Source organism: Ictidomys tridecemlineatus, chromosome 10, assembly GCF_052094955.1.
Source record: "Ictidomys tridecemlineatus isolate mIctTri1 chromosome 10, mIctTri1.hap1, whole genome shotgun sequence".
NCBI classification, from domain to species: domain Eukaryota; kingdom Metazoa; phylum Chordata; class Mammalia; order Rodentia; family Sciuridae; genus Ictidomys; species Ictidomys tridecemlineatus.
In genome coordinates, this window is record NC_135486.1 from 9,171,970 (window position 1) to 9,186,544 (window position 14,575).

The window sequence follows — 14,575 nt, forward strand, 5'->3', positions numbered from 1 at the left end:
AACGCTAGTCAGGACAATGCTGCCCAGCCACACTTCCTGTTGACAAGATAGGAGAGCAGCTGGGGGTGGGGACAGCTGTGCCACAGTCTTCTAGCCTTGGGCACTATAGGGTGGGTGTGGAGATCCCAAAGGTGTTGCCTGGGAAATGCTAGGGAGAGCTCCAGGTGGCCCTCAGAAGACAGCACAGGCTCTGGGGAGAGGGCCAGGAGGTGAGCAGCTTGAGCCTCCTCAGAAAATCCAGAAGGAGTTGGTGTCTTGGCTGGTTTGGGCTGCAATAACAAACTGCTGTAGAGTGCATGGTTTAAACAACATGCACTTTTGTTGCAGTTCTGGAAGCTAGAAATTGGAGACCAGAGAGGCATATGTTCAGGTTCTGGTGAGGACCCTCTTCCAGGTTGCAGACTGTCAACATCTGTCCTCAGATGACAGAAAGTGAACAGGCTAACTCTCTGGCATTTTTTTTTTTTAGTAAGGGCATTGATCCTATTGCTGAAGACCTCACTCCCAGACTTCATACCTCCAAGGATTCCATCTCCACATACCATCATCTCAGGATTGGGTTAGTCCATCTCAGGTGGGGCTCTCTCTGCCTTGCTTCTCTGCTTCTAACCCACACTGGGAGAGCACAGATGGGACCCTAAGGGGATTGTGGCTTTCTGGATGCAAAGGGCTAATGATGGGTTTGAATCCAAACCTTGTAAACTAGTCTGCTCCATGACACTCTAGGAGCTGCAGATTTAGGTAGATCTCAATGAATATTAATCATCTGAGCCAGGAATTTTTTGAGTTTTGTTTCACTTTTCAATGGCCTCTTTCTCCGTTTTGAGTTCCATAGAAGAGGCCCAGGAGATCCTGCACTGGAGCACAGGCTTTGCCCCTTTCTCTAGGATGCAGGGGCACAGAGGGGAGAGTGGGTGTTGCAGACACTGTCTGTGCCTTTGACACTAGGCCCTGCAAGAGTGGGCAGACAGGAGTTAGGAACCTTCCCCCACCATTTCTGGAAAAGAGAAGAAAAGAAAAACAAAGTTAGCCTGTGATGGGCACCTGAGCAGCCATTGCCCCTGCCTGCCATTTCTGTCCCCTCCTTTACCCCAGTGACAGATCTTTGAGCCAGCAGTGGACAGCTGGCCTGTATGATACCTCTGGTATCTCTCTCACACTCACACATCCCCATGTGGCAAGAAGCTCCTCCTGGGAGTGTGGTAAGGGGCGTCCCCTCAAGGACGTCATCTTATGTTTCAGCTTCTGCAGAGGGTGTGAGCTCAGTACTCAGTCTGCATCTTGGGGACATTTCTCAGTGTGTGATGAGAGCTTGTGCGCTCTCATTTCCAAAATTGATTTGAGTACCTGCTGGGTGCCAAGTACAATAGTTGGTGCCGGGAAGAAGATAAAACCGAAGAATGTGGACAGGCCTACCCTTGGGAGGTGCTCACTGGAGGCTGGGAATAAGGCTGGAAGGACATGGCTTACCAGCCCAGGTCCCTCCCGGCTGTGTTGGAAATGGAAATTGGGGCCTCCCTGTCTATGTCTTTATGGAAAATGGCTGCAGTGCTGACTTCCCATAGAGGATATGAGGGAAAGAGGACACTGCTGGTCAGCTGGGCGTGAGCAGACTGAAACTTAAATGAAGCAGGCTGGTATCTGTGACAAAACACATGAAGTTTCCAAAAGGAAAACCAACTTTGGAAGTGCATTAAATAGAACACCTACTATGTATTACTCCTGTGCACCATGCTGAGGATGGAACTCATGACCTGCCACCACAAAGCTTAAATTCCAGTGAGAGGAGACTGGCAACATACCAGCAAGAAAATGTGTGTGTGTGGACATAGTCAGACAAGAGACACTGTGTAGGAGAAGCAAGGGAAAGCAGGGAGCAGGTTTGTGTGGGGACCTTATATAAGATGGTTCAGGAAGGCCTCTCTGAGAAGTTGTAGTTTGGGCAGAGACCTGAAGGAAGGTGGAACACCCACACAGATAACTGGTGGGAGTTTCTAAGAGGAAGGAGCAGCCAGTGTAAAGGCCCTGAGACCAAGGAGGCTGTCCATCAAAAGGTTGAGGAAACACCTCTATATTCTGTCTACTCCTCCATTTTGAACTATAGGCACTACCCTTGAGGGTTATTATGACAAAAAGTTATTATGAAACACAAAAAACAAAATGATGTATTTCCCCATGGAACTCGCTGAAATTCCAAAGATGCTTTTGTTTTCAAGTATCAGTGATTTCTATATGAAGATCAAAATCCTCTCTGGCAACCTCCTGTCTCCTCAGTAGCTCTGTTGGATGGCTAGTTATGGGTCAAATTTCAGAGTGTTCCTAGGGAAGCCTAGCAGCTGTTAGGTGAGGGAACCCACATTAAAAAATTAATAATGTATCCATAAAGTGAACATAATCCCTGATTCATTCTCCTTCAGAGCTGAGAGCTTTTGAATGGCTTCTAGAAATAGAACCTGAAGGCTCCAGCTGTGTTTGGTGGGTGAGAAATTCATGAAGGTCTTTGTCCTCAAAGTGAGAGGCAGGGGGGCAGGGGTGGGGGCTGCAGGTCCAAAGGGTGGGAGAGAATTTAATGGGATCCCATGTGAGAAGGGTGGCTTGGAGGGTGCTGGCATCCCTTCTGGGCAGTCCTGTTGAGCACAGATCCTTGGAGACACTTTGTAGTGCAGAGTGGTTATGAATCTGAACTCAAGGATCAAACTGACTTAGTTTCTTTAAAAAAAAAGGACAGCAGCATGAGCTTTACAGGGCTTTTAAATGATGGTATAACATGTGTGGAGAGTTGAACATAATCCAATTACACGTTATGGAGCTTAATTAGGCCTCACTTACTGAACACATCCACTTTATCAGTAGGTTGTTATTGCTGTTTGGGGGAATTAAATAAAATAATGAATGCAAAGGATTCAGCAGTGCCGGGTGCACAGGTAAGATCAATAAATATCACACAAATGCCAAGCCTTCCTCTCTGTCTGAAGTGCAGGTATGGAACCCAGAGGTTTCCCTGGGACCTATCTGTCCTTACTGCCCCCTCCTGTCAACCCCTCTGGGTTTTAGAATGCCTGCAAAGGAGAGTAGGAAGGGGCTGGGTGGTATTTACTTGCCCAAATCAGATCCAGTGCTTCTTAAGAATTCTGGAAGCAGCTGTTAGTCTCTAAGCTATGTCCTGCCTATAATAAGGAGCCACATCCAGGGACTGTGGGAAGACAAGTCTGTTCTTGGGTGAATTTTGGATATGATTGCCACTAGGACCTGGTGCATGGCCAGGCCAGCCTCCTCCCTCAGATGAGTCAAACTGCACAGTCTCAGGCAGCCTCCCCAGCATCCGGGTGCCCATGCTCAGTGACCAGGAAAGTCAGCACTGCATGTAGGAGTTGGTCCAGAAGGCCTCTGGTTCTCATGGGAGTCTAAAGGTGGGTAAGACTGCTGTAGCCTCCCATGAGTGGCTAAAGCTAAGGACTGGAGGGGAACTGCCATGCCCCTCTGGTCTGTAAATGATGTGGCCTATGAATATTTGTACCTCAGTGTGCTAGAACTCCCTCTAAAGGGCAGCTCCTGTGCAGGCTGCTACAGAGTCAGAAAAGAGAGAGAGGGAGGACCAGCTGTGTTGCTTTCTCTAGCCAGAGGGACACAGGACTTTGATTCAAACATTTCCCTATGGCCTGCTAGTACAGGCACTCAGATGTAGAGATGAGTCAGCTGAGTCTGGTGGAGCTCCCAGTGTGATAGCCATGTGTGCTCACTTAACCTGGGCAGACCTGTGCTCCTGTTGGCACACAGCATGCAGAGCTGAGGATGAACCAGCCATGGTGGTGTGTGCACAGGGTGGCTGCAGTGGAGTGCTGTGAAATCACAGTGGGTCCACCCTGGAAGGGCATTCTGGGCAGTGCTTACCAGTGGGCAGGCTTAGAAACAGGAGACTCAAGGATGCTCTAGGGCTGAAGTGAGTGAGGGAGGGAGGTGGAGGTGGAGGTGGAGGGAGGTGGAGGTGGAGGGAGGGGCGGGGAGGGAGAAAGAGGGAAAGAAACACATCTCTGGGTGCTCACTCTGTTAGATGCTCAAATTTTAGGGATGGGGAGGTAGTAGAATCAGGAGAGAAGGAGAGGCTTGCCCTTTTCCTGAGTATTAAAAAATCCAAATTAGAAAGCAGGAATCAAACTGGGAACAGGGCAAAGAGGCTCCTGGGGGTGGTCAATAGAGTCAGTGGTCAGGGGTTCCTTTCCTCCAAAGGACTGAGCCTGATCCTTGAGGACAGGTTCCTAAATGAGAGCAGGGCTTCATTCACAGCTTCACACACAGCTTCATTCAGGAGGAGGTTTTGCATTTCTGCACAAACCCAACTTCACAAAAAGCTAATGGTAAAGGGCAGATGAAATGAACAACGGTCAAGACCTGTCTTTTGCAGTTTGTCTCTCAATTAAATGCTTTCCTCTTTTACATCATCCTTTCAATCAAACACTTTTGTGCCAAATTTAGAGTCTGAATACCTAGATGAACATTAATTTTTACTTGGTTATTATAAAAAAGTACTAGAGCAGATGGTCTCACTGTTTTCTGCCAAAATCAGCCTGTTGGACACCCTATTCCAGATCAAGTCCATACTGGGAGCACAATTTTGAGCTGGCCAGACATGTGTGGCTGTGGGCAATATTATTGGGAATGCAGAGAAACAGAAGTGGAACAAAGAATGTGGTTTTCCAGTAAATGTGATCCTCACAGTAACTGGAATGACAGGAGACCAAGCAGCCTATGAGAATACCAATGCGTTTCCCAGTCTGCTTCTTTGCAGTTGGGTTCAATGCCAGTTACTTTAGAAACTGATGTTTTAGGTCCTTTATGGGGACCACAGTGTAGCCCTCCTGCGGTGCTGGCTTCACTCAGAAGCAGGATCCCAGCCATTTGCCTTTACTCATAGCTGAGTGGGTCATCTGAGCAACTTGAAAGGGCCCTTTTCAGCACGGTGGCAGTCAGCTTTCATGTAGACCAAGTCTCCTGGTTGAGAGGTGTGGCAGACTTCCTCTGGCAGATTCTTCTAGATCTTTATGATGTAGGAATTTGAGACTCAGAATTTCTGGGGGGAAGAGGAAAGCCTTTTAAGTACTGAACAAGATAATGAAAGGATTCAGTTTAATCAGGCACAGGATTTAGCCTCTGAGCCAAATTCACAGGCCTGCTGATACGAATTCCAAGGGAGAAAGTCCATGCTTGCTTGCAGCACTCATTCTAATTTTATTTTCACTCTTCTTTCTTTCTTTATTGAGCTGCTGGGGATGAAATCCTGGGCCTTGCACATGCTGGGTAAGTGCTGCTGTTCTACTGAGCTGCACCCCAACTCTCATTCTAATTTTTAATAACGGTAGTGGTTAAGCTCTTGGTCAGTTTAACCGGTATATGACTGGATCTTATCTAAGGAGGGGTTTTTGTTTTTCCCTTGAGTTTGATTCATTTGTTCCACTCCTCAGAAGACTGGGGCTTTTAGGAATCTGCAAACATCTGCATGATTCCAGAAAAACAGAAGACATAAAATGATGCCCTTCGATTGGTTGTGCTTTGCATCCCCCACTGCCTACAGACTGGCTTCTGAGGAAGCAAAGCCTTTGGCCACCCAGAGGTCACCCACACTTGGGGGCAGACTCTCTTACCTTCTGCATCCACTCATCCTAGGAAATCAAATGCCACCAGGTTCCTGATAAGGTTGGTCAGGGAGCACTTCCTGGCCTTACCTTGAGAAGCCTGCAAAGAATTCTGCTACAGATAGCACATCTCTTTTTTCATGTTTTTAACAATTTTATCTTTTGGGTAGGTATATTAAGAGTTTAGTGTTTTCAAAAATCCTGCCTCCCCCTTTTATGTAATCCTAACCAAGCAAATGGGGACTGTGATTTAGAAATCAGTTTGTTAGGTAATTCCCATAGTCTAATTTCTTTCAGTCCCTTTTATAATTCTGTTGTTCATTTCCTTCTGTGAAGCATGTTTTTGCAAATGAACAAATGTTCCTGTTATATTAAAAAAGAAGCTTGTAAGTTTGGAGATTGCTGTTTTAACAGTGGTCTTTGCAGTTCTGTTGACAAAATGGACTAATAATTTTTGAGCAAGCAGTTGTAAAACTCCAGCAAACTTGCTGTCAATTTGACAGAAGATTGTTTTTAGTTCTCACCGAAGTTTGACTCCCCTACTTAAATTATTATTATTTTTTTTGTTTTTGTTCTGTTGCATGACAGACAACAAACAAATATTTACGACCTACCTACTATGAAAGTCCAGAACCAAGAACTGCTCTGGTAACTGCTTTTACTTACTACTTGTGCCAGCTTAATTCCAGAGAAGACACAAGCCTCCAACATCACATACCACAGGGGAGGAAGTTGGTCCTTCTTATCCTAGGTGCATGACCCAACAGAAAACATGACCAAATCTGCATTTTGGCCTAGAACATCTGATAAATCAGGTCAGATCCTGATATATTCTATTATAATTGCACAACCAGAGTCATCTATTTAATCAGGACTTGGTAAGAAGGCACCAAGGTTTAGGAGATTGCACCTCCAGAGTACAATGTTAGGATTGGAAAATAATGCTTGCTCATTGTTAATAGTTCCCTGAAAAATGCTGGGATTTGTATGCTCCAAGGTTGTAGCATGTGGGCATGCAAATAAATCAAGTGACCAAGGTCAGAGCGCCTTTTAAGTAAGAATGCCATGCTGGCTCTTATTCACAGAGCCACATTACTTCCAGCACTGTGGCACCTAGAACTGAGGAGTAAACTGTTTGTCTATACTCCAATCCCAAGTTGTAAGTCAATGTTCTTTATTTTTAAATGGACAAGTTTTTCAAAATCTGAAATCTCCAAAGCTGGAGGAGAGGCAATATCCAACTTCAGCTGTTCAACTGCTTCTTAAGATTCTAAGGACCAGACCAGAATGTCTAAAGTTATGCAGGTGCTTGTCAGATTGCCAGAGGTTTTTTACACTTGGCAAAAGCTGTGATCCAGGACTGGAGAGGTATCTCAGTGGTACAATGCTTGCCCAGCAGGCACCAGGCCCTGTACAGGCCCAAGTACTGAAGGAAAACAAAATAAAACAACAAAAAAAAGCAGGGATCCATTGCCTAGTACCCTCTTGTATGCAAAATCACTTTACCCCAAGATTGCAATACCTTATAGACTTCACCTGCAATAGATGCTCTAATATTTGACTTTGGCTTGGCAGTGCTGCAACTTGTCTACCAAGGCTTTATGACCTGGGAAGCAAAGTATTGCAGTAGAGCATCAGTTGTGCACTGCTCTTTAATTTTTGAGGCTGTAGGCAAACCTTCATGTGCAAATATTGTTTATCATAGGTCTCCTTAGTGGGACAAATTTCCTACAAATGACTAGAGAAAATAGTAGGGGAGCCCCAAAACTCTTGGAGAATACTTTGTTGTAAATATCGAGCTCTTTTGTAAATAAAAGCAAACAAATATTTAGACTATATCCACTAGAGGATGGGGTAGGGGGTGGGGTGGGAAAGCCAAACTTAGATTGATTGCAGGCAGTTCTTTGCAGATGATGATATCAGAGTCAGAACAGTTGCAGGGTAGTGACTATGGGAGTTGATGGGATGCATTATCTCATACCAATCTACATATCTTCATGAAATTTACCTTCCTTCTTTAGTGTATGGTAGTATTGTGAGTGTGAATGTCCTTTTCAAATTATCCCTTGAAATTCTTTTATAGAAAATTTTATCCCTTCTAATTGAGCTCATAACAAAGAACATTGTTTTACACAGGCCAGGTCTTATCTTTCTTGTAGCTGTTTTTATTGGTCCCATATCTTGAATTAAACCAGTGTTGTTATTTCCTAAGGCCCAGAGTGATGCAAAGATTTGTTTCATTTTGGGGTGCTGTGCCAGCATGGTGTGAGACTGGCACTTTTCTCTGTGTCTCTTTTATTCCAGAAGTACACATTAACTAATTCTGGCACCCTGCTTTCAGGGAGGTCCATGAACAGTCCCCCTGGAGTACAGAATGTGGTCATCTTTGATCTGAACATGTCTCTTCCCCAGTAGGCTACAGGATAATTAGGAGAAAGGCACTTTCCTTAGCAGCATATCTACCTGTCTGTGTATCACAGAGGATAAGGAATAAAAGAGGGCTGATCCCAGCAGCAACGCCTTACACTTAATTGTCTTCAGATGGGAAGTGGGAGTTCTCACAGGAAACAGAATAAGCAGAGCACTACCTGCCAGAAAAGGCAAGGACAGATCAGGCAAAGCCCAGATCACTGACACAGATGGCCATCAGCTCCCACCTAAGACTTGAGACTCACAGAACTGTCACTTTTAAGCCAATTGCCAAGTATTTTCAGCTGAGTTTCTTCTTGTTAGGCTTTTCTGACTTCCCAGTCTTTGCAACCACCTCATCCTTAGTCTTTCACAGGCCTTTCTCCTACACTTTTCAATAGCTTTCTCTTCTTCCTTTTCTATCTTCTGAGTCTGGCCAGAGTAGGGATTATCTCCTTTAGTAAAGAGTCCTGAGAGGTCAACACAAGAGTTTTTAGGCTCCGCTTTTTGTCTTTGCCTTTCTCTAGATTATCTCCAAACTTAAGCAGCTGCTGCCAGTACCTGAACATCAGTCCGTTCCTGACATTCTACCAGTTCCCTTAATTTGGGACTGGGTAGTCAGCAGGAGAGCTGAGACAAAGGTTTCCAGGTTCATAGTGTGATTTTCATCTGTCCTGGTGTATGCTGGTCAGTTCTGAGTAGGCCTCAACCAACTGGAAAAAGCTTCAAGTTGTGCTGTGTCTTTACTTGAAGGATCTCTGCTGTGCTTGGTTCTTCTACAGTTCATATCAGTGGCAGAAAATTAGTTGACTTCTCTTGGCCACAGTGTCCCTGCATAAGGAATTCTTGCACTGATTTAGGATATTTAATTCATTAGGGGTTTGAGGACAGGTCTTTTGGAGTAAAAAAGAAGGAGTATGTTCTGAAATGAGGGCTAGGTTACTGCCTAAACTTCTGACCCAACTTTTCCATCTCTCAGCCTAGAGGTGGCAAAAACTAATGTCAAGATTCCCTTGGGATTCTCAGATAATGGAAACAAGTATGCAGATAAATATTCAGTTATTGTACTGTCTGCACTACCACACCAAGAAGAAATGGTGAAAAGGTATTTTTCTGTCATAAAGATATGTCACAATGCAATCAGATGACTAGAAGGGTACACTTGCTGGAAAATAAGAACACCTCAGGGGTTGATTGAAACACTGGGAAATCATCTTTGGCCTCCACAGTGGGAAATAGGGGGCTCCACAGAGAGGACTGATATCAAGGGTTTCCCTGGGAACTGATCTCACTTTCCTTGACACAATTCCCTTCCCCACTCCAGCATAAGAAGGTCGGCAGAGGTGTTCCCTGTGCACAGGAAGGACAGCAGAGGCAATCTGCTCTTCAAATCAGTGGCCACCTGATCCTGCCTTGCAGGGACAAAGTGCACTGGGCATGTGGCTGGAGGAGACATGTGGAAAGCTTCATTCTGGCCATTCTTCTAAGTTAGCTTTTCATTGCCCCTGTGAAGATGGTCTTTGATAGCTCAGCTCACATAAAGACAGGCAGATTCTACATTCAGGGAGCACAAGCAACAAAACCATTTATAGGCCTGTTGAAACTTCCAGAATAGTTCATCTTCTAAATTTTGACCTTCTAATTTTTTTTTTTTTGGTAACTTTTATACCTCATGGTTCTTTATTCTTCATGGAAAAATTGAAGTGATTAAATTTTTAATACCATATTGCCCTGTATTCATGGAGTACTTTTAATTTCCAAGAGTGCCAGAGGCCTTTCCAGAGAAGTTATATACATGTAACCGAAGCTATAGAAAAGCCTTGCAATTCAGTAGCACATGAGCATCACGACCCAGTTCTAAGAACAGAAGCTCGTATCTGCCCAGGGTACCATGGAGCTCAGAAGCGGCTCCCAGGACTGACCAGGCAGAATCTGGGAAGTGCAAGTGAGGACTTTCTTATAATATAAAGACATAACAGAGTTTGGTCATTAAATATTAAACAAAACAAACTGAAAAATGGGCTAATGTTTTTAACTATGATTAATTAGGAGAAACATGTTTTTTTTTTTTTTTACAAAATTTAACTTTGCAAAATTAGGCAGAGTATGAACATTATCCTAAAGTACGTCTGAATATTTTATGAGACATCATCATTCAAGAAAACAGTGGTTTCCTAGTCTTCATGTAAATGTTAAGGGCCTGGAAAACTTCATATTCACTAAGGAAATATCAATAGCACAGGCTGAAAGAACCAGAAAGGGAAGAAAAGTGAAAAAAAAAGAGGATATTTATTTGACCTAGATGAGACGAAGTCAGGACTTTACCTTCCCTCCTGAGCAATCTTCCACATCCATTGTAGACCAGGAGTAGAGGCGCCAACCCAGGAGGGGACTGACTAGGTCGCTGTTCCACTGAAGCTCACTCCTAAGTTCTGGGATAAAACATTCTCTTAGATGTATAAAACTAAAGGTAAACATTTATATTTTGAGAATACAATTAGTTACTTGTGTTTGACTTGATTCTTTCTCTTGAAAATCTTTAAGACTTTACATGGTTCTTCCAAAAAGGTTCTGAAACCTTTGATCACAGATTATCATTGAAGTAAAGCAAGTTCATTCATATAAGGAAATTCATAACACCTTGACTGCTATTATCAGTGGAAACCTGAACTTGGAATTCATGAGACTCCCAACCCACTTCCAACCCTAGATCTTTTTTAGAATTTGGGCACTATAGAGTTTGCTTCTGAAACTGATAAGGGGCAAACAACTTATAGAGAATTGAGAAATTAAAACTGTATAGAGATGAAAAGATTTCTCAATTCTCATATAGAGAAGCTGTAATAATCTTAGGTAAAATAATAAAAACTATAGGTACTCATATCTGTATGACTAAATTACAAGAATGACTAAGGGGCTGGGGATGTGGCTCAAGCGGTAGCTCGCTCGCCTGGCATGCGTGCGGCCCGGGTTCGATCCTCAGCACCACATGCCAACAGGGATGTTGTGTCAGCCAAGAACTAAAAAATAAATAAATAAATATTAAAATTCTCTCTCTCTCTGTCTCCTCTCTCACTCTCTCTTTAAAAAAAAAAAAAAGAATGACTAAGGACTTTGTATAGTGAAATCTCACGATTTGTGAATTTTATTTATTGAGAGTGTCATTTTCAGGAAGCAGAGTTCAAAGACAACTATTAAAGAGTTTTTATCATTTTTTGCAAAATTATATGATTTCTTGGTGATAAAGTTGAGACAGGAATGTCAATCTCCTCCAAACTGCTTATATTTTGCCTTTCTAAAGAATGATACCTGGTAGAGAGCCATTGTTACTTATGTCTTTCTCCCATTGTTGGTCCTGCACTTTGTATATAATGATGTATCTTCATGCTTCAAAAATTATACATTTTTATATACTTTTGAGGTTTATAAAAATGACTTATGGAAAAATGGCAAAAATAGTACAGTCACATCCAATTTCTCCTACTAACAAATTAGTATGGAATATTTGTCATAGTTAATGAACTGACACTGATATATTATTATCAACTAAAGCATATAATTTAGATTTCCTGTTTTAATGTAATATTCTTTCTGTTTCAGAATACCACACAGGGTAGCACAGAGCAGGAGCACTTAGTCACAACTCCTTAGGCTGCTCATGGCTGTGACAGTTCCTTAGGCCTTGTTTCTGATGACTTTGAAAGCACGGAATACTGGTCAGGTACTTAGTCATATGTTCTTCAAGATGTTTTTCTCTTCATATTGGGGTTATGGGATTATTTTTTGAAAAAAGACCACAATGTTAAAATTTTCATTGCCTACTATCAACATGACGTTTCCATTTCCTTGAGGGTAAAGCATCTATATAAGGAATTTGGAATTTTGTGTGGAAAAATTGTCTCTTCTTTACCATTTATTTATCAAATCATTTGCATGATGGCTTCGTGGATATTAATTTATACTTTGGATTACAATCTGATATTACTCTGTTGCCCAATAGTCCTAGTTTAGACCATGGGAGCTACTCATGGTTTTGTTTCCACCCCTTGATCTTGAACATTTCTTTGCTTACAGCAAACATTGTTAGCACTTAATTCTTACTTTTCAAAACTCAGCTTAGATGTTACTTCCTGCAGGGAGAAAAAAAAATCTTGACAACTACCTCTATTCTCAGCCCTTCATTTTTTACTCCTCTAGATTATATGCTTTTCCAATATAACCTGAGGCTTATGTCCACAAAGGTATTCATACCCTGCATACTTACCTGTCTCTCCCACCACACAATAAGCTTCTTGAGGATAGGGGTCATATTTTTATTTTATATCTATCCCTAGTATGTAGCACACAGTTCCTCACACAAAGTAGCAGCTCAACAAATATTTCTAAAATATTCAGTTTGAGTCTAGAAGCCACATTAGTTGACAGCTAACTGCTAGGGAAGGAACTGCAAGGTGCTACTGTGTAGTGTTAACCATGTAACCCAAGTGGCTCAGGATAAGCAGAAGTTTCCTATAAATTGCAGTTACATTTGTATAATTACATTAAGGGCAATGACCAATTACCCTTATATTCAGAACCAGAGCTAGAAAGCTTCTAGATTTGCTTAAATTAGTGAAATGGTTCTCTAAGTGGCTCATGAACATTTTGGCCATGAAGTTTCTACGTGACTTACTGCTGATTGGGGATTGAATAAATTTGCTGAGTTACATTCTTTGTTGTGACAGGTTAGCATAAAACAATAACTTTAAAAGTTAACCAAGAATCTTCCAAGATACAGAAATGAAGATTGTGGCAAACTCTACTAGCTGAAACAGGCTTTGGAGTGGAACAATGCTACTACCTTTGGTCTAAGCCCCATGGACCAAATCTTGACTAATCATGTAACTGCGCTCTTGTCTCATCCATCCATTCACCAGCCATCAGAACATGCCATTCTCATTAACCCTTCCCTTCACCTGCTTTAACAAAATTTAAACTCTCACCCATGTCCTAGAAGCTCTTACCTATCAGCTCCTCTACCTTTTCAAACTCACTGTGTACTTCTCTCCTCGTTGCCTGCTAATAATCCAGTCAGGCTCATCTTTCTGAATGCATCAAAAAAATTCAGTTCCCTCCATCTTTTGATGCTCAGTAGCTCAGTCGTATTACAAGAACTTCATAGTGTACTTCAACCTTTAACATTTCCCATACACAAGTGTGTGCTTGGGAACAACAGCAAGCTCTGAGAAAGACCTACAAATATGTACTGAAATGAAGATTAAACTGAAACCTATCAACAACCTATGCTAATCTTGAATAAGTACTTTTGGTCTTAAAAATGTGCATCATTTCTAATCATTACTTATAGATTATGTTAAGTTCCGTTCTCATATAAATGAATATATATCAGAACATAGAATGACTAAAAAAAAAAAAGAGTTCCTTTGATAACTAAATGTACCTTATGATATCCTTTCAAACATATGGAAATTAACATGACTCTATAATATAGAAATAAGCTTGAAATAAGACATAAAAAAGTGAGGCCAAGGGCTGGGGTTGTGGCTCAGTGGCAGAGCGCTTGCCTCACACATGTGAGGCACTGGGTTTGATCCTCAGAATCCTATAAAAAAATAAAGATATTGTGTCCATGTATAACTAAAAATATTTTAAAAAGTAAGGCCAAATAAAACAACATAATAATCTGCTATTTAAGTGCATGCAAAGAGGCATTAACTCTCTGCTTCTTACTTAATGATTTTTAAGTACACACATCCCCAAAGTGAGGTTCGTTAAGTGAAGGATCTGCATTTGACTATTCTTTCTGCATCTTCACAAAAGCACATTACTCTCTGAAAACATATCTGGAGTATCAGGTTCTGGTTGGTGACAGGTATAGCTTTTCTCTAAGAATGGAGTCCAAAAAGTCTTAACTCCCAGAAGTAGGATGTAATTCTCTTGAAGATCTGGAAATTAAAATTATTCACCTACATTGAGGCAAACTTGCTTGGTGGTAAAACCTGACTTGAACTAATGCAAGACTGTTTTTAGCTTTTGTTAATTAATCCTATATAGTGTGAACATTTATTTGCTTTGCTGCAGAAGTGTTGATGAGTTTGTGGAATATTGCTCCAGACTTTGTTGGGGATTATTTATATAGTATATGTATTCTATACATTTTCTAATATTCAAGTTTCTAAGTTCCAAAACACTTGGCTTCAAGAGGTTTAGACAATAAAATATGATCTTGTCATAGGTTTCATAATTTTAAGTTGAGGATATTCTGATTACCTTTGTCAAGAATATCTTTATTCAACCAACCTTTTCTAAGTGTTTACTTTTATAAAACATGGAGCATAATTTTGCTTTTATCTTTTGCTTAAAAGTGTTCAGACTTTTAAAGGAGCTGTTATGTTACTTCTGCTTGACCTGCTTTTTACTAACCTCTTTCCTTTTGTAGTCTGAAGACAATTTATAAAATTAGACAATCTAAGAGATGATATGGCTTGAAATGTTTTCCTCTAAGTCAGGATTTGGCAAGATATGATTTTCAGGCA